The following is a 27,710-nucleotide window of genomic DNA, read 5'->3' on the forward strand; positions in this document are numbered from 1 at the left end:
CCTGTCCTCCCGCTGCGGTTTCTAGCCTGTTGTCTCCCACTTTGTTTGCCCTTCCTTACCAGTTTTTTGCTCTAAGCTCTTTAGCATGCAACCTCCTCTTCGCGGGAGCGTTTGTGTGGGTGCTAATAGGTAGAGAGGCTCCTCCCACGACTCTGTTTTTATTAATGTGAGGATCAGAGAAATTTCCACATTTTTAACATCTCTTTGGCAGTAGTAAGCTGTCTGGTGTAGAAACACTGAGTGGATTTCTATTTGCTTGTTCACAACACTGAGCTCCGAGAGAAGTTCTTCTGTACAGGCTTTTTAGGTGCTCTGAGGGTGTGTGTTTGTTGCTCAGTAGGTTACATGGTATTTTCCTTTGGAAGTGACATTTTATGTGACATTTTACTTTAGAACAATAGATGGGCAAAATCGAAATTTCAGGTCTGTAGCAGAGGAGTTATGTCTATTACTTCAGTCTCTTTAATAACTTGTATCTTTTATAAATTCTGCCTGATTGCCTCTCTTCTCAGGAAGTCTGGACTAAATGCTATTTGATGAAGGGAGGGTGCTGACTGGTCTCAAATGTGCTGGTTTGGAAACTTGCAGACCAGCTGTCCTATTCGCTAGTGAGGATAAGAGGGCTCAGGTTAAGGGGTCTGTGCTGCTGGAGATGCCACCAGCCTTCTCAGGAGGCTCCTTCGAGGGAGATCGCAGCAATACTGTGTCCTCACCGTTACTAGTGGCTATTGCTGCACACGTGTATATTTTGTGCTAGATAAAATCAGGAGGTAGTAAAGACAGGTAAAAAAGAAGAGATGAGAGATCTACTGTGTAGTGGTGTTTTTTTTGTCGTTTTTTTTTTTTTTTTTTCTTAGGGAGCAAAAACGTCCACAGGGTGCCACATTTACTCTGGGAAAAGCGAGTGCTGCTTTAAATCAGAAAATTTGTGTTACACCAAGTGCTTTATTTTGGGAACCATTTCAGTATGTTATGAAGGAAAGTTGCAGACTAGGCATGTTTACTAGACCTTTAATTGCTATGTTTAGGAGAAAGACGCACTTTTTTTTTTTTTCCCCCTCCTCCCCCCTCCCTTTTTTAACGACAAGAAGCCAGAGTTTGCTGTGCAAATGAAGCAGGCTTTGCAAGAATCAGATTCACTTTGGACGACTCTTCACATTCCTAGTCATCATTGCATTAGGCAGCACAATTCCATCTCTGGTTGATGGGCAGAAAAAGTGGGCAGCCTGCCAGGTAGACGTTTCCATGGCTCCCAACCCCCAAAGGTGATGCGTTTTTCAGCTAATTCAATGAAGAGTGGGCTGAACTTTGGGTATAAACTAGACAATAGCTGCCTTCGCAGTATCAGCAGAATGGTTTATGGGAATGCACTCCACATTTGGCAGAGCGTCATGTGACCTTACGGCTGAGATTTTGTGATGGTGCCAACGGAGACTTGGAAAGCAGCGCCCATTCTGACTTTTTTCCTCTTTTCCTACATGGCTCAGAAAATGGTGGATCTTAATACTTGACTTTAGCCAGACTCAGCAAGCGATTGAGCTTTGAAGCACAACTTTGCCTTTATTCTGGCTTTTTTGGCACACCACCAGGAGGCTGTCCCTTTCACGCCTGATAAATTCTGCTTCTTATCTCCAAATAGAAAAAAGAAAGAAAGAAAATATAAGCAGAATATTTATACTTCATAACTGCATTTGAAAACTACGAGTTTTGTTTTTTAACTGCTGATCTGTAATTTAGAACAGCTCTTCTGAGTGTCTGAAGGATAAGAATTGTTTTTATTTTTCTGGTGGTAGGTTTTTTTTTTTTTTTCCTTCCTCTTGTTTAATGAACAGGCGTTTGAACTGGGCAAATGGGGCGACAGCATTGAACATGAGATCATTGCAGCATAGTGTAGCAAACTGGCACCCTGCCTTTTCACCCCTTTGCTCCGGCAGATTTGTGCAATCCCCATATAAAACCAGCGCAGGGGCGAGGTGAATTTTCTGGTCTCTCCCCACCTCTAGTCCTGTGCAGGCAGTTGCGGCAAGGATTGGTGCAGCTTTTGCGCAGTGCTTTGTGCCTGGAATTCCGAGAAGAGCGAGAGAGAGAGAAGACAGGCATCCTGGTCTTCTTCCGAGAAAGAACAGGAGCCCTAAGAAGAAGAAACAAATCTGAGTTTGTCCTACATACAAGAGTGCAGGAAAAAAAAAAAAAAAAGTGACTCTCCTGCTTAAAAAAAAAAAAAAAAAAATCTGGCATGTTTCACTACAGAGACATCAGGATGTGCTAGAGCGTTTTAAAATAGTGTAACAAAATGAGCCTAGGAGATTGATTCTTCTAGTAAAAAAAAAAAAAAGAAAGAAAGAAGGAATGAATTTTTTGTTTGGTTTTTTTTTTTCACTATTGCTCATATAGCAGTATTTGGCACTGGGTGAAAACGTACCTTTCATATCAGGTATAGCTTCTTTTTCTTTTTTTCCTCTTTTTTAAGCTGTTTTAAACATGTTGTTTTGAAACTGAGTCCTTGTGTATTAATTTTAACGTAGTCAGCTGTTCACACATTTTAAAACTAACTTTTTGGGGGTGTGTTTGATCTAATACTGCTAAAAATAGAAAGTAAACAAAAAATCGAAGGTCTATAGAAATAAGTGGTTAGGCACATTTTGTCTCAGCTAAGCACTGGAGTTATGCAAAGACCTTAATGTTACATTTATTCAGTCTAAGCTTTGGTTATCTCTAAGAAAGTTGTGAGTATTTAGATCTGGTTGCTAAGGAAAGTAAATTCTTTTTTTTTGTAGTGTGACTCATGCTTTCAGTTTCTAAAGACGGGAAGAGAGAAAAAAAAATCTGTTAAACTGTGGAAAGGATCGCTCTTGTAGCCAGTATATTAAAGTTATTATTGAGTGAATCCATATACGAATTTCGTACAATTTGTATCTAAATCTATTACAAAGAAATCAGTGTAATAAGCACTGGAATAAAAGGCACATTATGGGACGCTCATGAAGTGAGTCTAGCTTGCAGCTAGTAACAGTGCCTATTTTAAGATATTCAGTAAAGAAGCACTTGTCCAGGAATAGCTGAAAACAGTATTTAAGACATCCATTCAGAATGTTTGTGATAAGTGCATGCAGAGTTAAAGTAAGTTTTGAGCATATGACGCTTTAGAAGAGCCTTTTTCTTAAAGCATTTGTCTGTCTGTTATAACATATTACTAGGCAATTAGAGGAGTGTCTAACAAAATTCATTCTCGCTGGCAGATTTTGAAAAGCTCAGCAAAATTGATGTTTTGTATTTTGTTTTTTTTTTTTTATTTTCCTAGCCTTTTAAATTTGTGTTAAAAATACATATGTCCTCAGCTAGAAATTATTCTGAAACTTACAGTGTCTTTTTCATCAGAAACTCTGATTTTTTTTCAAAATATTCTTGATAGATGTTTGTCTAATAAAAAGCTTTATAAATATAGTATGACTTTACAAAATGGAATTATTTTAACCTGTGCTTTATTTTTTATACATTACTGATTAGACAGTAACTTCTAGGATTATATGCTAGTTTTGCTACCTTATATTTTTGTTGTTCTGCAATGAATTCTGGGAAATTGCTGAATGGAGACCTTTATGTATATGACACATATATCTCCATTCACCCATTTTGTACAAGAAAGTGTTTCTTAGATTTATGGTGATACTGCCCTCTTCAATAGTTTTGTTAGAATAATTACATATATCATTAATGCCTAGGTCTGTTGAGAAACAAAGGCTTGCATTAGCTTAAAAGAACTTTTAAAGTTTCTGTAGCTGATCACAGTAATCACATCTTTTAATTTTTTTTTCCATAAAGTTTTGCAAACATTTCTTGATTTAAGCCAATTAGTTTATCCCAGTATTTTTATGAAGTTCAGTACCAAAATACCTCATCGTATGCACTATTTGATAAAAGCTATTTATTTTTGTTCAGCATGCTCTTTCCCTTCTGGAATTCCTAATAAAATAAAATATTTGTGGGATGAAAAAAGACTAGGAAATACTAAGTGAAATAGTCCCTTTGCCAAAGTGTCCGTTTTCAGAGCATGCCTTCCCGTGGCCCTGAGACGGGCATCAGCAGTGCATCGGTTTTATACCTTAAAAGCATAGTTACTAATTTTGTGCATGTTTCATGTTGTTCTGAAAACACCTTACACAAAACAGATATTTCAAAATCTTTCTCTCACTTTTTTTTTGTTTTAGTGAAAGAAAAAATAAAATAAAATGAAAAGGAAACTGAAGAAGTTAATTACATCAGAATTCAGTGAAGGTAATGCAGTGATCTTAATTTTTTTTTTTTTGTTAAAAAATAAAGTTAATAGCAAGAACATGAAGCATATTAGCTTTAAAATTATTTCTTTCCTTAAGAGAGTCTACAAATATAATTTCACAGATATGTATTAGACTTTTGTTCCAATTAATTTCTATTGGGAATATTGCAGATTGGGCAGCCTTTATACTGTATATTTCCATGAAGCTTTAGAATGACTTGAAAGATCAATACATAATTTGTTCTTTTGTTACACCTAGTAAATATATAACACATATATTTACTATTTTATTTATATTACTAGTGTGTTTATAGTACATATCTCTATTTGCTAGTATATAACTATAACTATAGTGACAAATTATTTTTGAAATGTGGAATATCTCTTCTATTCACAAAAAAAAGAAAGAAAATCAGAGAAGCAATTTAATAGAACTTATTACAATCGTTCAGTAAATTATATACGTAGTCTGCATACTTATTTCTAATACTAGGATAACTATTCTAGTTTGAGTGCTTGTCATATATTCTATCTCCTCAGTGTCAGCAGAAAACAATTATAAAAATATCATTCCTTCTGAATGCTGGAAAGTTGCATATAAAGTGAAAGCAAGTTTAAAACAAACTGTTCTAGAAAAAAAAATTAGCAGTGTTTTAAAATGAAAAAGGGTACGTTTGAACATGCAAGATTTAATCCACTAAATTAAAACAAAAAAAAAAGGAAAAAAAAAGTCATTTACTAATGCTCAGCTGTCATTACTGAACTAGAAATACATGTTGGAGTCTGCAAGAAAATAAAGCATTTCCCTGATTCAAAAACTTTGTTATTGGCAGCACTCATTCTCCTGAAAGGAGTTTTGCCCGACTAGCGTCGGCTGAGTTAGGGCCTTCAGTGGGAACTAGGGGAAGGCAGGCATTAAAATCGTATTCGGATACAGATTTCAGTAACCCACTAAAATTATATGAGACCTTTCTATAGCACCTGATTTTAAAAGTATATCTGCTTCTTATGCCTGTATTTTACAAATGCATTTATGTTTATATTATTACAAGTTATTCTAATGTGTAAGATGCTATGCTTAAAGATGCGGTATTTATCAATGCTTTCATTTAGAATATGTAAGTTCTAAAACTTTATCTATGTCTCACCTTTCTGAATTACTGCTTAGTGGATCAAAGGGCCTGTTTTCAGTCTGTTGCATAGGACACTCTACATTCGGTGCGTGATAATTTGTATCGTGTTGCTTGCCGGTCACAAAAAGAAGGTAGTTATTGTAGGAGTTAACCCTGAAGTTTTGCAAGATTGCATTTGTACTTGCATTCTTATTATCAGGGAATAGCATTGATGGGAGGATTAGTGAATAAAATATACAAATTAACTTCTTTGCTTTGATTAATAGGCGTTGTTTAATCAACAAGTTATTGTCAAGCAGTACTTAGATGCCCTATAATATGAAGAAATAGCTAAGTAGGCTTTGTAATGCTGTATGGGAGCTATATTCCAGTGTGCCTCATTGTTTTTCAGATTTGGTGGGGTGATTTGTATTTTGGGTTATAGTACATGATAGGAGCTCAGACACAAAGGACAAACCTGTATTGTTCACTTCTATGTCACATCCAATTATGGATTCCAGTCTTGCCTGCTGCATGCATGCTGTAGTCAAATACAAGTTGTTGGGAGTTGAGAGTCCATCGGTAAGGCAAACTGTGTGCAAAAGGACATTAATTCCTGCTGAAGACAAAACATTGTTGTACCGTCAATCTGTAGAAAAAGTGTTTTCTTCCTTTTTCAAAACCCAAACTAATTACAAGTCTTTGGCTTGTTTGGTGCATCGACCATGTATGCAGTTAAGTTTCAAGTAGTCTTCTTTGCAAAAGACGGTAATATTTTTACTCTTAAATACTTGTTCTTACATTACTTCCTATGTTTGTTTGTTTAAAGTCTTCTGTGTCTCACTTTAAAAGGAAAATGCTAATCAACGATGCCAATTGGCATAAACCCGTAGATCCGATCTTGTGTTGAAACGTACTGCACAAGCTCGCTTCTATGGGTCTGTGTCAGTATGGTGATCTGGCAAAAGTTTATGTAGCACACAATGCAGTGGTATTTGACAACAAGCCCGAGTGAGTGTACAAAACTATATATTGTTTTTGGAATGCTTCTCTTGTACATTGCCTTATCTTCAAAGTTGATTCAATGATTTGTTCTTTTATCGGTTGCTTTAAGCACCTTTGGCTTAATATCTCATGAAAACTTACAAAGAGATTTGAGGGAATTGTAGAGCTTCCAATGAAGAAGAGTAGGATATACCATTTTCTGGCTTTATTAAATATACTATTACATGGTAGTACAATCAAAAAATGTAGAAAAAACAGGAAGATATTTCTATTTTATTTTTATTGTAAGATAAGACCAAATGGTCACTTATTTCCAGAAATGTAGTTGGACTTGCATAATTCCTATCAAATATGTATGTATATACACACGTAAAACACACATGTATATATCTTTATACATATGTAAACAGGGTAGAACAGAAATTCTACCTCTACAGTACAAAATCTATCCAAGAATATGCCTTATTGTCTGAACAGTGGGGAACAACTGCAGTAGAAAGCCTACCCCCATGGGAAATATATAAGCCTATGGCTGCTGTCATATTTCAAAGAAAGGCTGAAGAAGTGAAGAAGACTTTCTGGTCACCGTTGGAAGCTGTGTGCATCCGGGTTGAGGTAGTAGGTTGTATGGTTTAGAGTTACACCCTGGGAGTTAACTGTACAACCTTCTAGCTTTCCTTGGAGCACACTTGAGCCATCGAGGAATTCATCACCACTTTAATCTGATCAGGGAATGTATGCAAAAAGGTATTGTGTCATGGCTGTGCATAATAATCACTCTGAGGCTTTATTGATGTCGAAATAGTCCTGATTACTTGATTATTTCATTTACATCCTGTTATGAACAATGCAAACATGTTCTCTTAATGGACTGTGACTATGTACTGCAGACACTTAAGGAAAGACTGATGATGATTTTAATTCCATTAACAGGAAAGCTTTAAAAGTTTGTTTTGATTTACGAATTCAGAAAAATATCAAGTATTTAACCCTTTAGTCTTTCTTCATAGAATTAGCTTATCCTAGACAGTTGATTTTTGTCACTGTTGTTATATAGGTGCACATTTTTTTTAAAGGGAGAGGAACAATTTTTTTCTGTCCTTATAATATTTTCCAAAAAATATTGCACACCGCTGCTTGGATAGTGGTGGGCAGAGTCACAAGTTGATCCCGATCTTCCTTGGATTTATGATATTCTTTCTTTGTGCCTGCACAACTCAGTGTTATGAACACAGACCCAAATAACCTGCAGTTCCACCTGTGTTTCCACCATGTCATGATTCACGTGCCGCTCAGCCTAATCCTCTTTTGGGGTCTCAGCACTTGTGTCCTCACACAGCGTGTCAGCCTGACCATGACCCACTATGCCCTTGTCATTTTTGGCCCCGAATGAAGTTCTGATGCATCTTCCTAACTCAGCAGGACTTGAGGAAGTCACATTCCCTATACGAGTGGCTCCTAAAGCACTCGGCACTGCCAGTGGCAGCAGGTCCCACTGCCAGGTGCCTCCACCCATGCAGGTCGGGTGCCACAGACAGAATTAGCCCTCCTCATCCCTTATGTCACCTGTTTGGCATGCCTTTTTTAAAAAAGCAATCTAGAATGCACCAAGGCAAAACAGCCTGAACAGGGAGACAAAGGTGTGCTTGTGGAGGTTTATGCCCCAGGTTGTGCATTCCCATTTCATGGTGGTTTTCAGTCTTCCTTATCTTGGAAAAAGGAAAAAAACCCTTGAGATGTGTACATCCCATAAGCAGATATCTTATAAAAGAGAGAAAAAATAGTGAGTGTTTTCACAGTTTAGCCATTCCCAGAAACAGCTATGAAATGAGAGGGGAAAAGGGCTGTGCCTATATATCCACTGTGATTTTTTTAAAGTGAGACCTGTTTCTGAAAATTACCTTAAAGATGAGATCTCCTCAATGTGATAAAGGCATTACTGCCAAAGTAGGAGCATCTGAATGAGACAGTGATGCTTATTCCAGAATAGTTGGGGAAAATTGATACTGTCTCTTTCCATGTACTTTTTCATAAAAGGTGAAAAGGAGTGGAACTTAATAATTTATAATTAATAATAGTAATAATGATAATTTTGCTGGAAAATTATTTAAAGTTTGTTGATGTACAGCAAAAGTCCTGAGCCTTGCCCCTGTGTTGCTGTGGTCAGGGTGACAGCACTGATGTGGGCCGTGGGCATCCCATGGTCTGCGGAGAGGAGGAAACGTGGCTTTTCGATGTTGGGGTGAGAGCTGCAGTCCTAGAGCTTCCAAGTTCCAAGAGCAAATAGGTCTTTCTCCAGGGTATTTGAACTCCTGCATTTCTTGCTTTACTTTTATTGCAGGTGACCGTAACAAAATCTTTGACATTTCCAGTATTTAATTGGTTTAGGTTTTGCATCAGTAGGGAAAGTTGAGAATGTTTATTTTAAGTGGATTTGATGCTTGCTTGTCATTTGGCTATTGTTTTCCTTTCAGTTCTGCCCATTCAAAAAATCTCTTGCTTACAGATCCCTGTGTTTGACTCTACCTCAACTTACCTAAACACTTTCCTAGATAAGGAATAAAAAAAAGGAGATGAAAATAGATTTAGTTTCTCTTTTTAATAGCATTTATTTTCAATGAATAATGTTTGTAATAGGAAATTGGTAAAGAGGTTCTGCATGACAGTTTGGTAGATGTACAATGGATTTTAAGGCTGTCTTAAAGTGTGTGGGGAAGAGGAGAGATCAGGTTGAATGGATCACAGATACTCCAAGCTAATGGAAAACGCTTAAGGGGAGCAGTGGCTAAATGAGGGGATAGAGAGGAGACCTCCATCAGCCACCGAAACTTAACAGGGACCACTCACAATCTGAATAAAAACTGTGATATCCTCTGTGGATTCAAAAAGACCCTGGTCACCAGTATGTTTTCTTCCTTTTCTGTTTTAAAATTTTTCTTTTGTAGATTAAGTCCACTGGAAAGAAACATTGTAATTGCTGGTTTTTGCCAACAGAGCAACAGGTGTTCAATCCTTTTATATTAATTCTTCAATTAGTTGCAAAATAAGGGAGATTGTTTATACCAAGCTAAACTGAATGGAAATGACTGATGCAGAAAATGTGGGGATGTTTCATCTGTCCTTCAAATGCATGGTAAATTGGTAATTCTGTCAGGCATAGTTGCAGGTTGCTATGCAAATTTTCTTTGCGCCATCACCAGCTTTAATGAATATATTTTTTTCTGCATTTCTGTATTTCTTTCTCTGTTCTTTAATTTAGGATTTTTGCCCTGTAATGCGTAATACATTGTTTTGGTAAGAGTTATCAAGTTACAAGCGAAAATGAATGAGACTGTGAGGTAATTTTGAAGCGGATTAAGGTAGAGAATGAAAAACAAGGAACAGCTGGATGGAGTTAAGTCTTTTGTGATTTCATTTTAAAGTCATAAAACATATTGTCTGGTTTAGGCGAAGTCTGGCATTTTTTACCTTTACAGTACGGTTGGAATATTAGTCAGTCACGTAGTACTCAGCATTCTGTTGCTATATTGCTTCTGTAGGAAATAAATGCACTTTGTCACATGGCTACGCATGGATGTGTTCCCATCTAGGGCCCGTCTAACAGTGCTAGTTCCTATAAGTGAGCCATAATGTTGTCACTCATGTGCCTTTACTTTGGTTCTTGCATAAAGAAGAAATACCCATTAGGACATTTTGGGACAAATCTTGAGATCTAACTGATCTGTAACTCACAGCGGTTTCTTTGGGAGACCCAGGTCCTCAGCATTTCACAAGTTTGGTCCTACAGAAAAACTGGCTGCAGAGCCATTGACCCGGCCAACAGTCTTGTGCTTGCCACAATTTCCATGGTAAAGATTAAGCATGATCCAAGGCCTTAACCCTGGTTCCCAATACAGAAACTTACAGCACAGCAAAAACCCACTTTAATGCCAGATCCTGTTTGTCTTAAGAGCTAAGTCACCTCAGAGTGCTGGGGAGAGTTTGGATTTCCTTCTGCAGCCCAGCCCAGAGGGCATGTGTCCACAGGCATGTCCAAAGAAAACAGAGCTAAAGGGACTTTTCTGAGTTCATAACTCTGGGTCAGATGCACTAACAGAGCTTGGGTGTTTTGGGCCCAGGCATTTTGAGACCTTTCTGTGGAATAAAGCTGCCATTAATCCAGTTTACCAGGGTAGGTAAAGCAAGTTTCAGGTAATATTGTGCTGTTGAAATAGCACAAAGTAGTCAAAAATATATGAGTTAATATAGATCAGTATAGTTGATATGGCATATTTTAAGTTGTCACAAATAATTCTATAGATTTACATTATGAAAATTGAAAGTCAGTGTGTCTTTTTCTCTGTAGCTGAGGTACTTTCTGGTTTTGTCATTCCACTTCAACAAAAGAAAATGCTGAGTTTCACTTGGTCTTATGCTTCATTTAACTTCCTCTTGTCTTCAAATAAGTAGAAGTTCTTTAGAGATTTTTTAGGTAAAGAATGTGGTAAAATGCTTAAAAGCAATCCCAGAAAAGGTTTTCCTTGCAAATCTGTCCTTTAAAAATGACAAACACCCCTTATTAATCTCTAAAATCTGTTTATTGAAACTTTTCAGCAAGAGACCTGTGATACGTTGCTTAACTGATAAAACAGGAATAGAAGTGCATTTGAAATGTTTCAAATTTTTTGGATGTGGTTTCATATGACATTCATTTATCTATTAAGAGCAGCTTCTAGTATTTTTAATAAAACTAAAATTAAATACATCTGGCAGGCCCTGTTTAAATGCGAATATTGCTTTTATAGCATACTTAAATACAAGATTGAAAAGCTAATGCTTTTGCATTACATAGTACAGAAGAATTAAATTATTTCAGCTTTGTCTTTTCTCACATAGTAAAAATATTTACATCAGAGTGATCTTTTTGGTAGAGTTTAATTTTGTACAAGGCTTCTGGATATTTCAGCTGTATTTTATTGTACATTGTATAACTTATATGGAAATTTCAGGCAAAATCTTATTTTGTTTTGTTCCCTCCACCTCTTCTTTCACGCTACTTCTAGAAACAGTAAGACCAAGCCTCACGCTGAAGAAGTTTTTTCAAGAATACTTGCAAAATCTGAATCAAAAGTCAAAGATCACGCCTGTCTTTTTCTGTCATGATCTTCTCATTTGTCCAGGAATACCTGGCTCCTGTCTTCTTATCCCTTCTTTTGCAAATGTGATCGACATGTTACTTGATCTTACAGGAAAATAGGCATGGATCCCATTGCTCTCTACTGCCTGTGTTGCACCTCCTTTTGAACAGAAAGATCTCACCCCTAAAGAACTGTACTTTGAGGCTTTCTGACTGACGTAGTTGTTTGGCTTGAGTAAGACTGGTACTGATATGCTCCAACCATTGCACCAAGAACCTCAGCAAAAGGATAGAGATACAGAATAGCAGATTAATAATTTTTCTAAGAGTCAGAACACCCTTGTGTAGTACCTACTTTGCTTTTGGTTGGGTGAAAAGTCTGGGGTACATTTTATATTTTCTTGTAGATAGTTGACATACATATATTATGCATATATTACCTTTATCTGAATGTTGTGAGTTTCCTCAACTACAGCTTTATCTCTATGGCTGAGAGTGATTTATCTGGGTTTATTGGGGAAATGCAGATCTCTTCATTTTTCTTGTTCTGTCTCCATATACTTTTGGTTTACACACATTCCTCCACTGGTTCTTTTTTGATTCTTCATTTTCTGATGTCATGATAGTCATGGCAAAGAATGTAGAGCATTGCAAATATACTAGCAATGGGGATGGTCAACCCTGATGGCTTGAGAGAAGAGTAGGATCACTATCATGTTTATAGGTTAGCAGAAAGCAAAAGCAAATCCTCCATGAGGCCTCTGTGCTGTGACTCTCCGACTTAGGAAGCAGAATAAGCTGTTCAGTACTGCCGCCTTTGTAGGTCTGGCTTGAGACCATCAGATTGACTTTGCTTAAGCTCTATGTGACTGTGATTTTTTTCAACCAAAGTCCCTAGACACTAAAAGCACTATAAGGCTCACTTTTCCCTAACATGCACCGAGCCTTGTGGTGACTGCAATATCAAGACAGATTTACACATCTGAGAAAAGATGGCTGTCAGTCTTGGAAATGTTTTATCTTTATATATGTATACTGCTGGGTTGGTTTTTTTTTTGCATGGCACTACAGTGATGTGAAAGAAAGAACCTCATCATTCATTCCAATTAGTTTCCTGAGACAAATTTTTTAACTCCCCATATTAGGAAGAAATTATCAGATGGGAATTTTCCCACCATAACTTCACCATCACTTGAAAGAAATTCCTCTTTAGAGTAAGGATAGCATTTGGAGCGCGCTAAAACCCTGTGAATAGTTGGTTTCCTGGAAAGCTGCCCAAGAAGGATGCTCACTCTGGAACTGGAAGTAGGGTCCACAGTAGCCTGTCACCAGGAGAGCTGGAAACATGGCTTGAACGTTCCTCTAGTATTTATGTGTCCTGGACTGAGGATCCTCGACTGGTATTCTATATCGTAGCTTGTCCCACGAATCTTGCACTTTTTGAAGGTATTTCCATCTCCAGTCTATCCACCTCTTCAAAAAGCCCAAATATACTTTGTTTACGTAGCTGAAGAGGATTTACTTTGTAAGTTCTTTGAACTCCCAGATTTGCCTGTGTCAGCTGAGTATTTTATAGGGAGGAGGATTTTTGGGGTGTATAATTTTTACTAAAGTATGATTTATACTATATTGAACTAAATTGTAACTGAGCTGCTGAAAAGGGCTTCTTTTCACAGCAGAGTGCATGCCCATACAGAAGGATACTCAAGGCAATTTTTGAGGAAGCTGTGCCAAGGTCACCAGTCATAGTGGCAAAGCTGGTTCAAGCAGCAGCTATGCCTCCAGACCCTCGTATTTGAGGGCCGCTGCTGAAGCTGATGTCACTGTGCGAGGATGTCTTTGTGAGCTGGGGTACGAGGAGCAGTGAGCCAATGTAACTATTCAGCTCTATGCTAAGCAATGCGCTTTGCTCTTTTGTCCAAACGATAACAACTTTTGATCTATAGTTAGGCTAGATTTATTCAACGATATGTATCTTACCATATTAACTTCTAGTTTCTTCAGCCCAACTGCCCAGATATTTATTTCCAGGCTGTGTATAGTAAAGAACTAAGCTCAGACCACTTAATTCACGGATTGTCCTGGTGTCTCCTCACCGGCTGTATAGGAAGGCAGTGTCTGAAAATTCTTGGTAGTAGTCAGCCCATATTGATTATGGCCCACACAAACTTGGAGATGAGACTGCATGCTCGAGCCCGTCTGAAGTACCACAGATGGCAGTCTGGCTATAGCCACAAGGAGGTTTTTGCTAAAAATATATTTTTGTCTTTAGATGACATTTACTCAGGATGCGACTTGTGAAGTGCCTGATTCCTGTAGTGATACAAGGGAGTTTTGAGAGTAATTATTATAAAATACTGTAAAGTATATTGTTCTTCTGAAGCATTTTGCTTCTGATATAAGAATAATTTAGAGGTATCTTTATTATTATTTCAATTTTGAAGTATAACTGTACCAGAATGGCCAAAATGTAAATTTTAGTGACAAGTCTAAGAACCTAACATACTTAATGTAAGATTTTGAAGTGATCCTACCTTTTTCCCCAAATGTCCTGGGCATTTAGAAGCCTGCATCCTGTTGATTTACAACATGTGGGCAAGTTTTAAAAGAGAAACCTCAGGTGCAAAGGCATTTTTACAGCTTTTTGACAGTAAGCTTCATAATGAGTGACCCAACTGGAGGCTGTTAAGCATATAAACTGGTTGGTGCTGCCTCTAAGTCATGCTTCGGAATGTGAGACACTTACCTAAATGTGGAGTGCCAGTATAGTCTTAGCCATTCTTACGAGAAAATAGTTCCCTGACTTCTCTTCTCTTGCTGTTGTAGAGCAAGATAATATAAAAAAAATGTAGTTAGAGACAACATGTGAAGCTTTGAAAAACATGAGTGCTTAGTAAAATTTAGTAAAATTAAAATTCAGTTTAAAGCTTTATGCTGTGTCCAGATTGAGGCCAGCAACTTAAACAGAAAGCAATTTGCACCCTGACAGGCCTATTGATGCTGCTGCCAGTCCTGCAAGCGCTCGAAGGGGCTTATGACTCCTTCCCTCCTCTTGCCCTGCTCTGTGGGAGGAGTTGTCTGCAGTGGGAGACAGTCTTCTCCCGAACCTCCTGTTGTGGAGCCAGATACTGGCAGGGAGCGCTGCCTGGGAGCTTGTACCTCCGTTAGCACAACAGGCACCGTCACACCAGGGGCAGCCAGGGGCCCTTCTGCACTGCTGGGGCAGGAACGGCTCTGGCAGGCACGGGGCCTGCTGCTGCCCCAACCACCCCACCAAGGACAAGTACAGGCAGTGTTGTGCCCAAAAGAAAGGAATTGAGCGTAGCTATGAGTCAGGTTGTGATTTTTTGACTAAAAAAGTCCAAGTATTAGTTTATGGAAGTAAACATGCAGTGTGCCTCATGACTGCATTATTTATTAGCTGTGTGAGCTGCTGGAAATACCAAAGCGGATAAGGGCTGGGATTCAAGGCCACGGGGCTGGGCCCGCACTGCTCCCTCAGCCGGGAGCCAAGGACGTGGGAATCCTCACCAAGGGGCAACCCTGGAAGTCCAGAGCAAACATCAGACTGCACGCATCTTCAGGCCAGGTGGAGGTTTGTGTTAACGATCCCTTCTCGTACATGAGGAGCGGCTGTTTTTTCTTATTGTGTAATTTGATTTAACTCCAATTTAATGACAGTTCTTAGTTGGCAACATGATTTGCAAGGCTGATTTCCAGTTTTATTGATTGGGCCTTTAATTTATTTGAACTCAGAAGCTTCATCAGAGAGTTAATGCAAGTCTGCAAAACTACCTTGGTAAGGAACTAATTGATGGAACTTGAACTTAAATGCTTCAACAAGTCAGTGAGGTGCGGTGTGAAAATATTTTAGGAAAGAAAATTCTTAGTTAAACTTTACTTTTAAAATAATTGATTGGCAATGCTTTTCCTTTCTTAGATTTTTTTTTCCTAAACTCTCATACTCAATGTCTATTGAAAGGTAAATTAAAGATCTCATTTTTCGAGTTTTGTAGAATGAGCTTTTAAAGGGGAGATCTCAGAGATCATTCTTGCAAAACTTTCACTGAAAATAAGTAACTTGTAACTTCTGGAAAACTATTATTTTATTCATTAGTAAGAAATTTACCAAGTACAGAACAAATACTGCAGAACTAAGTGTCAGAGTCTCCTAGTTATTTTCAAACAGTATGTTTTATTCAAAGCAGAGATTGCAAAGCATGAAAAATAGATTATGTGGTTTTGAAGTCTATCAGTTATTTTAAGCTAAGATTTTTTTTTTAATATTTACCAGTATATGTTCATACATTTTAGAAATGACTAGTCCAAGGAGGGAGGAGCTAGCAAGGGATTCCTTAATCATAATTTTTCATTACCTTTTCCAAAATCAAACCTCTGCACCTGAACTAATAAATGAAAAAAGCGGCAAGAGGCACAGAGTGTATCTGTGAGGGAGAAGGGAAGGAACAGGGAGGATTAATTATTATGTGGTAAGAAGTATAAGAGGATGTAAGAGGAGGAGGGAAATTGAAAAGGCACACAGAATAAGAGAGAGGATACAAGGAATGAGACTGTAGTGGCTGTGCATTTGTACTTACAGAAGGGTCTCTGGGCATGTAGGCGGAGGACTTCAGGAAGGTGAAAGAAACAAAGGGAACTTGAAAGATGTGGGGAAAGGACATGAGGATGTTGTAGCTTTGCATTGTTTTGCTTCATCCACCTTGGTCCATTTTGGTAATTATAAAATATTAACTTTTGAGTAGTGGACAACAGAAGTTAAATTTCTTTTTAAAAAGAAAGAAAGATTTACAGGCAAAACTTCATATTTGTAAATAAACAGAAAGCCTCATGGGAATAAGTTTTTGTATTGCCTGTTCTTTTTTTTATAAGCAGAAAACCCACTATAAATCTAAATTAGAAAAGTGGTAAGTCTGAAAAGTAGTAGTTGAGGGTAACATAGATTCCAGAGATATTGAAACTATCTCAAAATTATCCCACACTCTCAAACATTAAGAACTCACAAAATTCAAAGCTAAAGATAAACTGAAAATCCAGTGTGAGGACCCACAGGTAACCATAACTCTGCCTAATACTGACACGGTTAGGTGATATATCTAATGATGCTTGTTAATTCAGTCTAGTCTAAGACAAAAAAAACCACTAGATGATTATATTATAGCCATATTATTACTGCACAGCATCATCATAAGGGAGAACTTAGCTCATGCGGGTGCCCTTCCTTTGCTTCTGCTCAGTTTATTTATGTAAATGAGAAATATGAAACACTCAAAAGCCTGAATCAAAAGAATAAGGTAACCTCAGCTTTTATATGAACTGTAATTAATCTGCAGCCTGTTACCACAAAACTTAATTTAGGGAAATTCCTAGTTAGAATCAAGAATGTAAAACATTTATATGAATAAAAACAGTATGTGCAGTGGTGCTAGAAGTAGCAATATTTCTGATCTTATTCAAACCATGCACTGAAGAGTTGTTGAGGTTACAGAACTTCTTCCTTTTTAAAATTAAGTACTTTATGAGCGAATGAAGTTATTGACTGCTGATCACTTCCAGACACAGGACCGTGGTCTGTTGGTCCCTTCCAGAGTGTAATAACAGTTCCACATGACACATATTAGTGGAATATCTTATTAATTCCTTAAATATCACTGAACTGGTGAAGTCGTCGTAAGTTTCCATCTCCTTAAAGAAAATTTAGCTGCTTCAAATTTTTCAGCTCTATGAAAACATCTGCAGAATATGTAATTTGTTAAAACAGCAGCATCTACCTTGTCAATTACCAAAATCTTAACCTTGGCTATTTTTGTTATGGAGATCAGCATATTCAGCATCCAAATGGAGTTTGAAGATCTACATCTAGATTCTTGTTTTGAGTTGAGGAGAATTTGTGCATCTCTGTTCTGTACATGAATGCTACTTTTTCTATCCCATAAAAACCAGAAAATGTGTATCTTTATGATATGAGTTATCAAATAATGTTATTAGGTGTTGCCAAAATTAGAGGTTTGTGTTAAAATGTTATTTACTTGCTAAGTTAAGTGGCTAAACAGCCAAACAGGCTCTTGCTATGATTATGAAACAGTGATTTATTCTTTGCCTCAATCATCATGTAAGGTATCCTAAAAGCTTTTGTTTTATACAAAAAGTAGCCTTAACACTAAGTGAATCATATTCATAGGCAGTTTTGAGAGGGAAAATAAAAATATTGTAAAGTAATAATATTGTGTTTTAAGAGACAATCCTAATTTACCAGATACTCATTTCTCATCACAGATAATTAGTTATTTTACAATGTTTATAAAATTGCATTGAAAGATTCTACTGACTAGTCTGACTATTATCAGTTGTTTCTCTTCTTTCCATTTAATGGAACTCTACTTATACCAGTCAGCCCCCAATTTACAGTTACTTCCTTTCAATGCATTTTATATAGTGCATTTCTTAAATATAGCTTCCCAAATGTGATGGTAACATTTTTAAGGCCTGATATAGTACATTTCTCTCTGAGTGAAGTCTGAGTGAAGACTCATTTCAGGACTAGTATTAGTGAAAACAGAATCTATGCATAAAGGAAAGAAAGTATTCACTAGTGTAAGTGTGTATTTCAATTAATATATGTCAAACTATGAAATACTGAGAAAGTCAAATGCTGTAAAATGTATTAGGCACATTATCTTTATTAACGTAATTTTTCACTTACAGCTCCACAATCAATACAAGCAAAGTCAACTTTTCATTTCCAGTGTGAGTGAATCCAAATACTTTAAAATACAAAACTGCCTTTAAGAAGAAATCAATAAAATCCTTAGTGAAGTAAGTTAAAATATTCAAGTAAAATTCTGATCCAATCATCATTTATCAATAGTGCCCATAGCATGGTACTTGAAATACTGGAAATGTAGTTATGTTTGTTAAATGAAATAGCGTTTGAAAATACTTGCTCTTCTAAAAAATACTGTATGGCCTCAGAGCTGCAGAGGACTTAGCAGCTTTAAATCGGCTTTAAACTTTAAATCTCTAGATTGAAGTAAATATGTGTAAATATATTTGACAAATGCTTAGGAACATTCCTTAATGAGAGCATGCACATTCAGTTCTAATTCTGTAGAAAGTAAGGGAGCCAGAACATTACCTGATACCTGCTTTTTTTGGTCTCCCACCCTTTGTCTCCATATAAGTGGCTTTCATTCATCTTGAAGATCTGTTAAAGAATCTAAAAAAAAAATTAAAAAAGAATGGTTAGAAAAGATGTAACCTTATAGGGATTTTTTTTTTTTGCATGTTGGTTACAAGGATGCACATTCATGTAATTTACATTATATTTTAGAATATTAATGTTTCTTATGAATGTAAAGCTATGTATCAGAAGTCAAATTTCTTTGTTCCAGGGCAAAATTTTCATGAATATTGTTTCACCAGTTCATTACTTTGTTAGTATAAAAGTTTCTCCATCTATACCCAAAGAAGAGCAAGATAAATGATTGAGGGAACATGGTGAATTCTTCTTGTTCTTTTCTATGAACCTGGAGCTAGGAGTTCAGCTAGCTACCAAGAAATAGCTGCATGTAACCAGACAATAGTTCTGTGCTACAGGGAAAGCATATAAAGTGTACAAATGAAGCCTTAAAAAAGTCGAATTCTTTCAGGGACAAAATAATTGTTTAATTTAAAATTGTAGATGGAAAATGTATTTTTAAAACATCAGCCTGCCAAGAGAAATGGGCCTTCTTGCTAGCAGTAGGAATGGTCAAAGCAAAAGGAGAATCATTTGTGACCATCTATTAGAAAAAGAAAATTATCCTACAATGTTTAACTTGGTAATCCTTTGTACTTACATGTTTTAGCATGTTCTGAATAACATAATCCAGTAAGTGTAATTACTGGTGTTCATCTCAGACTGCATAACAACAGTTCAAAGTTAATCAACAAAAGATCATGAAGAAAAAGTGAATTATTATAAAACAAAAAGCATAATGCAAATATTTTTTTTTTCACCAAATAGTTGCAGACTAGCTGTCTGAACTGTTGCCTTTCTGCTAACTGCTAACTTGTATAATGTGTTTCATAAAATCTGTTATCTAAAGATATGTCAACTTTATGTACAGCAGTTCAATGACTTCCACTTCAAAATATTACTATCATCAGTCTGTGGAAGAAAAGTAAAACTATTCACTATCAGAATTATGAAAAATTAGTTGGACATTTCAGTAGAATATGTGTGGTATACTTCTAAGCGAGATACATCCATGTATAAGGCTTTACAAATACATTTATCAAGCATTAGGGAATAGTTAGAAAAAAATGGGAATACAGAAACTTTCAGAAGTTGTCATCTTCCCTGGTAACCTCACTGGGGTCTTTAAAAGGGCATTTGTACCCAGGAAAGCATTCAGATTTGTTACTTTGAAAGCAAATATTCTTGTGTCTTTCTCCTTTCTCTAAAGTAAAAAGCACTATCTCACAATTTGAAGGCCATGTATCACATTGGAATGTGTTTTCTTTATCAGTGTGATGATTTCACATTTTATTTTGTAATGTAGTAATTACACAGTTTACCTCCCAGTTCTTGAAATTAACGCATATCTTCTATTTAATAATAACATAAAATTAATAATAATATTTCATTGTCATAAATATTAGAAGCAACATAATGTATGCACATATAAAAAGTGCAGTAATGAGATATTTTAAATAAGCAACACTGATTGAAATTGAAGTGCTGAGGCTCAGTGGATCCTGAAAGTAAACCTAACTGTACAAAGAAAACTAAAATTGCCTTTGTTGATCTTCATTGTCTAAGAGGAGAGGAATACGGCATATGAAAACGGAGAGTGAACAGTGATGGAAAAGTTCAAACTTTTTTCTTTAAATAATCTGCAACATTGACTTTCTGTTAGCAAGGTGAAGTAGTGCACTTGCCAACAGCATGTAACCTCCCCTGTTCTTTATCCTCACCTGTACCCTGGCTCCTTTTCTATGGCAAGGACCACCAGAGCTGCCAGACACATCCCTAAAAGCTCCAGGTCCATATGGAGGAGAGGTCCCTTGTGGCAGGAAGCAAGGAAATGTCCATTAGGCTGTTTTCCAGGCAAGCCCCAGGGAGGGCAGGCACTCTGAGTGTGCCAGGGCACAGCTGGAGGAACCTCAGCTGGCCATACCAGTGAGGTGCAAGGCACTGCTAGAGATCATGGGCAGCTGAACTCTCCCTGATAGGACCTAAACTCTCCCTGATAGGACCTAGGCAGGCTCAAAGAGACAACTAAATTATGTGAGGAGATGCAGAGCAGCCCAGGAGAAAGAGGGCTCAAAATTGGCTTAAATCCATTTTACTCCCACTTGCCGCAAGCTGTGAATTTTATGTTCTGCACCTTAGAAATGAAAAATTTAAAGTGTTTATGTCAGCAGTGTTATCTTACCTCTTTAAAGTATGTGGCAAAAAAAAGCTAGGTAATCTCTAATTGCAATATTCAGATAAGAATTTCAAGAATCCCACAACTGTGGGAGTAATGTTTGACACATGAGTGGGAAAGGGTTCAGCCATAAAATTTACAGTTCAAGTATAGAAGTAGAAGCTCAGAAGGGTTAAAATCAAGAAGCGTCTAAGTCTGCGTATTTTGGTTCTTGGAGTTGCTCAGTTGCTTTGCTTCTTGTGGATGTGGATACTAACGTAACTAAAAGGTCACAATCTCTGTGGTCAGTGAGAGGGACTGTACTGCTCAGTTCTTGTATTAAGCAAAATTACTTTTGGAAGAATGTGATAAAGCATATAAGCATTTCTTATTTAGATGTTGCCATGTTTTAGTTTCTGCACTGACAAATCAAATAGTAGCAATTCTTCAATACTGAAGAATTGAATAGTACTGTGACAGGTTTTCAGAAAACTGTTTCACATTATTCTGGTGAAGTATATTTCTGGGCGATAGAAAGAAATAGAAAGAGACTGGGAATTAGAGGAGGCTCTGTTTAGAGTAAAATGGTAAAATGCTAACACAAATATGGTAGTTAACAGGACTTCTTCTGCAAAATAAATTATTTCCTAACTATTCTATTAACTCTTTTTTGTGCCTATTTTTTTTTAAAGAAAATTATAAAAGAAGGAGAAAAGAATCAGCCAACATAATTTTTGGACTTCAGAAAGCTTTCTCCGCAGGAGCATCTGTTAAGGAAGCTAAGTAGTCACTAGGGGACAGGAAAGTCCTCGTCATGGGGTAAAAATGGCTAGATGACAAAGTCTAAAATGAAAATATATAGTCATCCTCCTCTATGGCTGAAAGATTACAGTGGGCTTCTCCAATGCTTTATGCTATGATGGTTGTTATTTAATAAATGTATTAATGAATTGGAAAGGAAGTTAAGCAGTGAGATGGTAAAATCTGCAAATGGCACAATTAGCTAGGTTACTCAAATCCAAAACACTATGCAGGGAACTTCCAAAGGGAACCCTCAGAACTATGGCAGTGGATGGAACAATGACAACTTAAATTCAGCAGTGATGTATGAAAGCTAGCAGATATTGAAAGAAGTAATTTGAACTATTTATGACCTTTGCTGGGTTCTAAATGAATTTTAAAATACCAGGAAAAGAGATCAAATCATTGTGGACAACTCAATAAAACCTATTATCTCTGTTAAGGTTTCAGCAGCCTTTCCCCTCCCCTTATAAATCCTCCAAATAAAAGAATCTCCTTACCACAAACCAAGAAGCAATGGCAACAAGATCCTATCTGTGTGATATTAATCTACATATGGTACAGATGATAGCATATAGTGCAGCATCATCTCCATCATCTCTTATTCTGACTGCTGTGGTAGAGAAGAAATGAGCAAAAGGAGAGAAGAAAACAATCTAATTCCAAATAAATATGTTGTGCCTCTTCCAAAAGTACAACAGTAAGTGACAATTCAGCAAAAGTGAGGAGATGCAAATTTTACATATGTGGAAAGAATATATTTTCTTCATTAAGTAAGTATCTAAATGGTAGTCACTGCAAGAAGGATCCAAACTTGTAGGTGCTTTCATTTGGGACGGCAATTTAGATGTGTAAAGCCAAACTGAAATCGAAGTGCTTGTAGGATCAACCATTACAGTGTGATGAGTATCCCATACATTCTTCTTCTAGCTCAGAAATCCAGAGGGCAGAGGTATCAGTGAAGGTCTTTGTTGAGTCCTTCTGTCCTGCTGTTCCCTCTGTGGTGGAAGATTTACCCGATCTGTGCACTGTTGAAACCGGAGAGGAATTTCTGTGGATAGTCCTTGTGCCTTGCTTATATTTTAGTTATTACTTAGCACAGCTAAGATTTACAGAGTTACACCTGTAGTTAACCAGACTTACTCTTTTGCATCTGCTAGGCACATGCTGCATGTGTCTCCCTACAGTTTAAAGGTAAGGATAATAGTAAATTATATATGGTATAAACAAATGAACTACACAGTTGTACAAGAAATGTACCGGTCTTACCGTGAACAGTCACAGCAGTGATCTTTACACATGTGGAATACATGAGAGAAGAATAAGGAAAATGTAAAATGAGCATTTTTTTCATGTTTTTCACAGTATTATGTTCAAAAATGATTAAAATAGATTTCAAGGAGAAAAGCGCATTATGCAGTTGCTCAAACAACTGTACTTTTTAAAATGTTTGAAAAAGAGCAGATCTGTGGAAATCCACTAAAAGCTGCTCATTAAGGTGTCCATGATTCAGTTCCTTGATGGAACTTCTGGTGCATAGGTTTTGTAGGGTAGGGAGGCAAGAGGTCTGATATCCTCTTTTATTAAATTGATTTGCGCTTCGTATAGGTGGAACATCCTCACTTATATCTATTATTCAGCATAAAGAAATGGTCCAGATTTTGCCTAAACTTACATTGCTATCTCATCTTTTGCCAGGCTGTTCTATATGACAATTACAGCAAAGAATCTCAGAAAAAAAAACACAAACCGAAGAAATTAGTTGAAACCTTGTAATAGTTACTCTTAACTGCAAGACAAATCTATGCACCATTCCACTCTTTACCTTCTTTGCTTCTTTATGGAAGTTGTGTCTTGCCCTAGGTCCTTTCATAAACTTGCAAACTGCCTCTAAATTCCTAAATTCCCTGTTTTCAAGATTAAAAGTTTTTCATCATTCTTTTGTCATTAAATAGTCCTCTTAATCCATAAATGCTTGCTGTTCTCTTGCCCAACAAATACTTGTAGGCTGTTCTTGTGCAAGTATTTAAAATATTTACCTCTCCTGACAGTTCTTCTCCAGTCTATATTGGCAGCTGCCTAATCACACCTCTTGTCCTTCTCTGAAATCTCTCCAGGTTATCAATGTGTTTCTAATAACAAGATGGCCAGAACAAGATGAGCTAGCAAAAGCTCATGTTACTGGTACATCTCATTTTAGGTGAGTTTTGGCTATACCTCAGTAGCCATGGCAAATGAGAAAATACTCTCTTACAGTTTGTTTGTATATAGGTGTCCTGATTTTATTTAGTGACGGGGGGGCTAAGGTGGCAGCTTCTGTAAGATGCTGCTAGAAGTTCTTTCCCCTTTGTCCAGTGGACTCGGCTGGCCCCGGGGCAGACACAGTGCTGGCCAAGGCCAAACCAGTTGGTGGCAGAATGTTCCGTGATAACGCCTCTGCGATAATGTTTCCGAGAAGGGGAAAACAAAAAAAAAAAAATACGAAGAAGCTGAAGCAGGGGCAGAGAGAGGGAGGCACGAGCCCTGTGGGCCTTGCAGGCCTCACCCTCTGGCCTCCTGCTGGGCAGCCGACTGGGCCCAATTTGGCCCGGCCCGGCTGCAAGAAGTGAAGAGAGGAGATGTGAGGAGAACCTGACAGGAGTCTGCCTGAGCTGATTGTGAAGAATTTCTTGTGAGAGGAATGGCTGCAGACGCCAAGGTCAGTGAAGAAGGCGGGGGAGGAGTAATGCGGCTCCTGGCCAAGATTCCCCTGCAGCCCATGGTGCAGCCCATGGTGCAGCCCATGGTGAGGCAGGCTGTCCCCCTGCAGCCCATGGAGGTCCACGGAGGAGCAGAGATCCACCTGCAGCCTGTGGAGGAGCCCATGCTGGGGCAGGTAGATGCCTGAAGGAGGCTGTGGCCCTTGGAGGGTCCGTGCTGTTTAGCCATTCCAGTGGGACTGCACTGCATGGAAAAATGACCCACGCCAGAGCAATTAATGAGGGACTGTAGCCTGTGGGAGGGACCCTCATGCTGGAGCAGGGAAGGAATGTTCTTCCCCTGAGGAGGAAGGAGCGGCATAAAGGGACGTGTGATGAACTGACCATAACCCCTATTCCCCCCTCTGCCGCTCGGGGTGGGGAAGGAGGTAGAGGTAATGTTAAGCCCAGGAAGGTGGGTGGGTGGGAGTTATCTTTTCTCTTTCTTACTATCCTGCTTTGTTTTTAGTAATAAACAAATAGTTTTCCCCAAGTCGAGTCTGTTTTGCCCGTAATAGTAACTTCAGTGATCTCTCCCTGTCCTTACCTCAAATCTCAAGCCTTTTTTCTTATATTATGTCTCCCTATACCCTTGGAGGGTGGGGGGAGTGAGAGAGAGACTGTGTAGTCTGGTCCCGAGCAGGGCTAAACTACAACGATATGTTATATCAACGAACCAAATTTATATAAAATGTGTAATGCAAACTCTCTGGCCCAATGCTTTCCGAGGGTGCTACACAGTGCTTTACTATTATATCAAAATGGAAGTACAAATATTTTTTGTAACCTATAATCTCTCCTTCAGCATTGCCTTTCTGATGTATTTTCTGGATCTAGTCCATATGTTGCAAGTTATTCCCTGTAAAATTAACTTAACTGTTATCCAAAATTAAGTTCAAATAGTCTTTATCTGCAGGTAGACATGTTCAGATCATATTTGTATACCCAAACATGAAGTAGAGTTGTGACATTCAGAACTCCACCAATTAATTTACTTCATGTTAATTCCTGATCAGTTTTGTGTCTCCCCATTTAGTCTATAAAGTGCATTTTGATACTGCTCACCAGGCTGGCACTGTTACCTATCACAATGACAATTTGGGTAAATTCTGACTGTAATCTTGAAATAGAAGAGTGAGTAGACCTTAATGAATGACTTGACTGGGTTTGCACAGATAAATCCTTTGCCTGAGATCGCTTTGGCTGAGTTATTTTGAAGGGAAAGGGTGGTCTGTGAAAGAAATGTTATTTCTCCATCAAGTCTATTTTATCTGTTTGGGAAATAAACTGAAATGTACATAGGTACTCTGGATTTTACTCCCACACCTATTAACGTTATATTTGAAACTCTTAAAAATGGCAATGAGTCAATTAATTTTTGCCTGTAAAGAGCAGAATACCACCTGGAGGAACTTAGAGTGAGAGGATCCCGGGACACACATTTATGAGCACTAATAATCATACCAAGACTTTAGATGAATGAATGTGGAGTGCCACTTGATACTTTATGGTTTTTCCTTACTTTTTTTTTTTGTTTTTGCCTTTTTTTCCCTCTCCAAAAGGATGTTGGTTTGAAAGGAATGCAAAATACTATATTTTTCTTTTTCCAAAAATGGTAAGAAGAATTGTAGATTAATAAGAAGCAGAATATTTTTAGTACTCCACTCATAATCTGGGAATAAATGAGTATGCATACTATGACAGTTTGGGAAGTAGTTTTCCCTGGGAATATGAGGAAACTGTATGTTGATGTAATATAACTTGCTGCGCATTTGTTGAGGGGTCAATACCCCGTATTTAAAATTGAAAGCTGCTGCAGTGAGGTCACTAGCTAAAGTAGTGACAGGAGTGCAGAAGACAATTTTAAACAATTGAAATCTGTAAGAATTGACGGAGAGCTAGAAGTTATAAACATGTCTTAATGTACTGTTTGCCTCATGCTTTCTGATACTGCTCACTGAATAATGCAAATACTTCTTGACTTTGCTGAATTTTAAGAAGGAAGCAAATGTAATGGCACTGTTTGGCAGGCAGAAAAAATACTGTGCTTCAACATGCTTTTGAAAAGTTCTAATATCATCAAGGCATAATAGTGCCACTTTTCTATGGAAAAGAGTCACATGACACTTCTCTTGCAGGTGGATTTAGCAAAGCAGTCTGCCACTTTTATGTTGGGTTGAAGCACTTCATAAATCTGAAGACTTAAACATTTGGCTAGCTCAGAGTTTGTTTGCAACCCAGGAAGGCTTGCAGTTACCTAAGTAAAATTCACCAAAAAAAAATTAGTAATTCATTTTTCAAATAGCTATGCTTATGGTGTCTGTATGCTGTGTAGAGGCATGATGTTTCTATCTAATAAAGGAAAAACTGTAAGAATCTCTCAGTTGCTGGCTTATGGCTTTATGAAGAACTTTAATGTTCCAGTAGTGTAATAGGGTAGTATATTTGCTTAGCTTCCTGTATATTTTATTAGTGAAATAATTCTCTCTTTAAAATAGTCAGCTATGTATTTTATGAAATGTAGGGCGTAATAACTTTGAACTATGTTTTATCGGACTCACCTAGGGAAAGTATCATCAAACTGGCTTTCTAAACTTCCCAGACGTAGTTGAAATACCTGATTGTGTCATTAGGAGTTGTATTTATAATTTTTCCCTCTTTGCAAAGCTCCCAGGATGGATCCCAAAGGATCCCAGGATGAAGAGAGAAAACAAAATTAATTATTAAAAAACCACGTTACTATTGGCTAGCTGTATTGTTGTTGGGTTTATTGGCTTTGCTGCTTTGTCTTCTGAGGTACCTGCGCTCAGCCAGCTTCAAGGGCTGACTGTACAAAGTAATTCATGTATTGGTAACAAGAGATTCCTTGCACCAGAGAACTTAGGTTCAAAGACAGCGTGGTAACCACTGCTCATATTGAACATTGTGTGGAATTTGACCTTTATGAAATGATTGCAAAGAGGCTTTGAAATCACTGTAATAATATCCATGGAAAACAGAGAGGAGCTGGGAAACAGGGAAGTTTTAGTGAGTACAGAAGAACAGCGTGTTATCCCATTACGTGTCCTATGTACCCTGTGTCTTCCATCAGTTCTCAAAAACATGTTACTACAATTCTGTGCTATTTCATTTTTCCCACCTGGAAACTCTCTTAGTAATATCCAAACCAGTTCTCTTTCCTTAGAGCCACCTCATAGTCTTTTGTTAGAAGGACTTATCATCTGTGCTTATCTAATTCAAAGGAAGACTCTT

At 37.5% G+C, this 27,710-nt stretch overlaps 1 long non-coding RNA gene across 1 annotated transcript in view; it reads left to right on the top strand.

The window, feature by feature from the left end:
• The first annotated feature begins 4,207 nt into the window (after positions 1-4,207).
• Positions 4,208-27,710, top strand: part of LOC147602244 (uncharacterized) — a 39,438-nt gene continuing 15,935 nt past the window's right edge. Inside the window, exon 1 of the long non-coding RNA XR_015260747.1 lies at positions 4,208-4,275. This is a non-coding gene — a long non-coding RNA (uncharacterized LOC147602244). The remainder of the gene's footprint in view (positions 4,276-27,710) is intronic.

Source organism: Chlamydotis macqueenii, chromosome 1, assembly GCF_036417535.1.
Source record: "Chlamydotis macqueenii isolate bChlMac1 chromosome 1, bChlMac1.mat, whole genome shotgun sequence".
NCBI classification, from domain to species: domain Eukaryota; kingdom Metazoa; phylum Chordata; class Aves; order Otidiformes; family Otididae; genus Chlamydotis; species Chlamydotis macqueenii.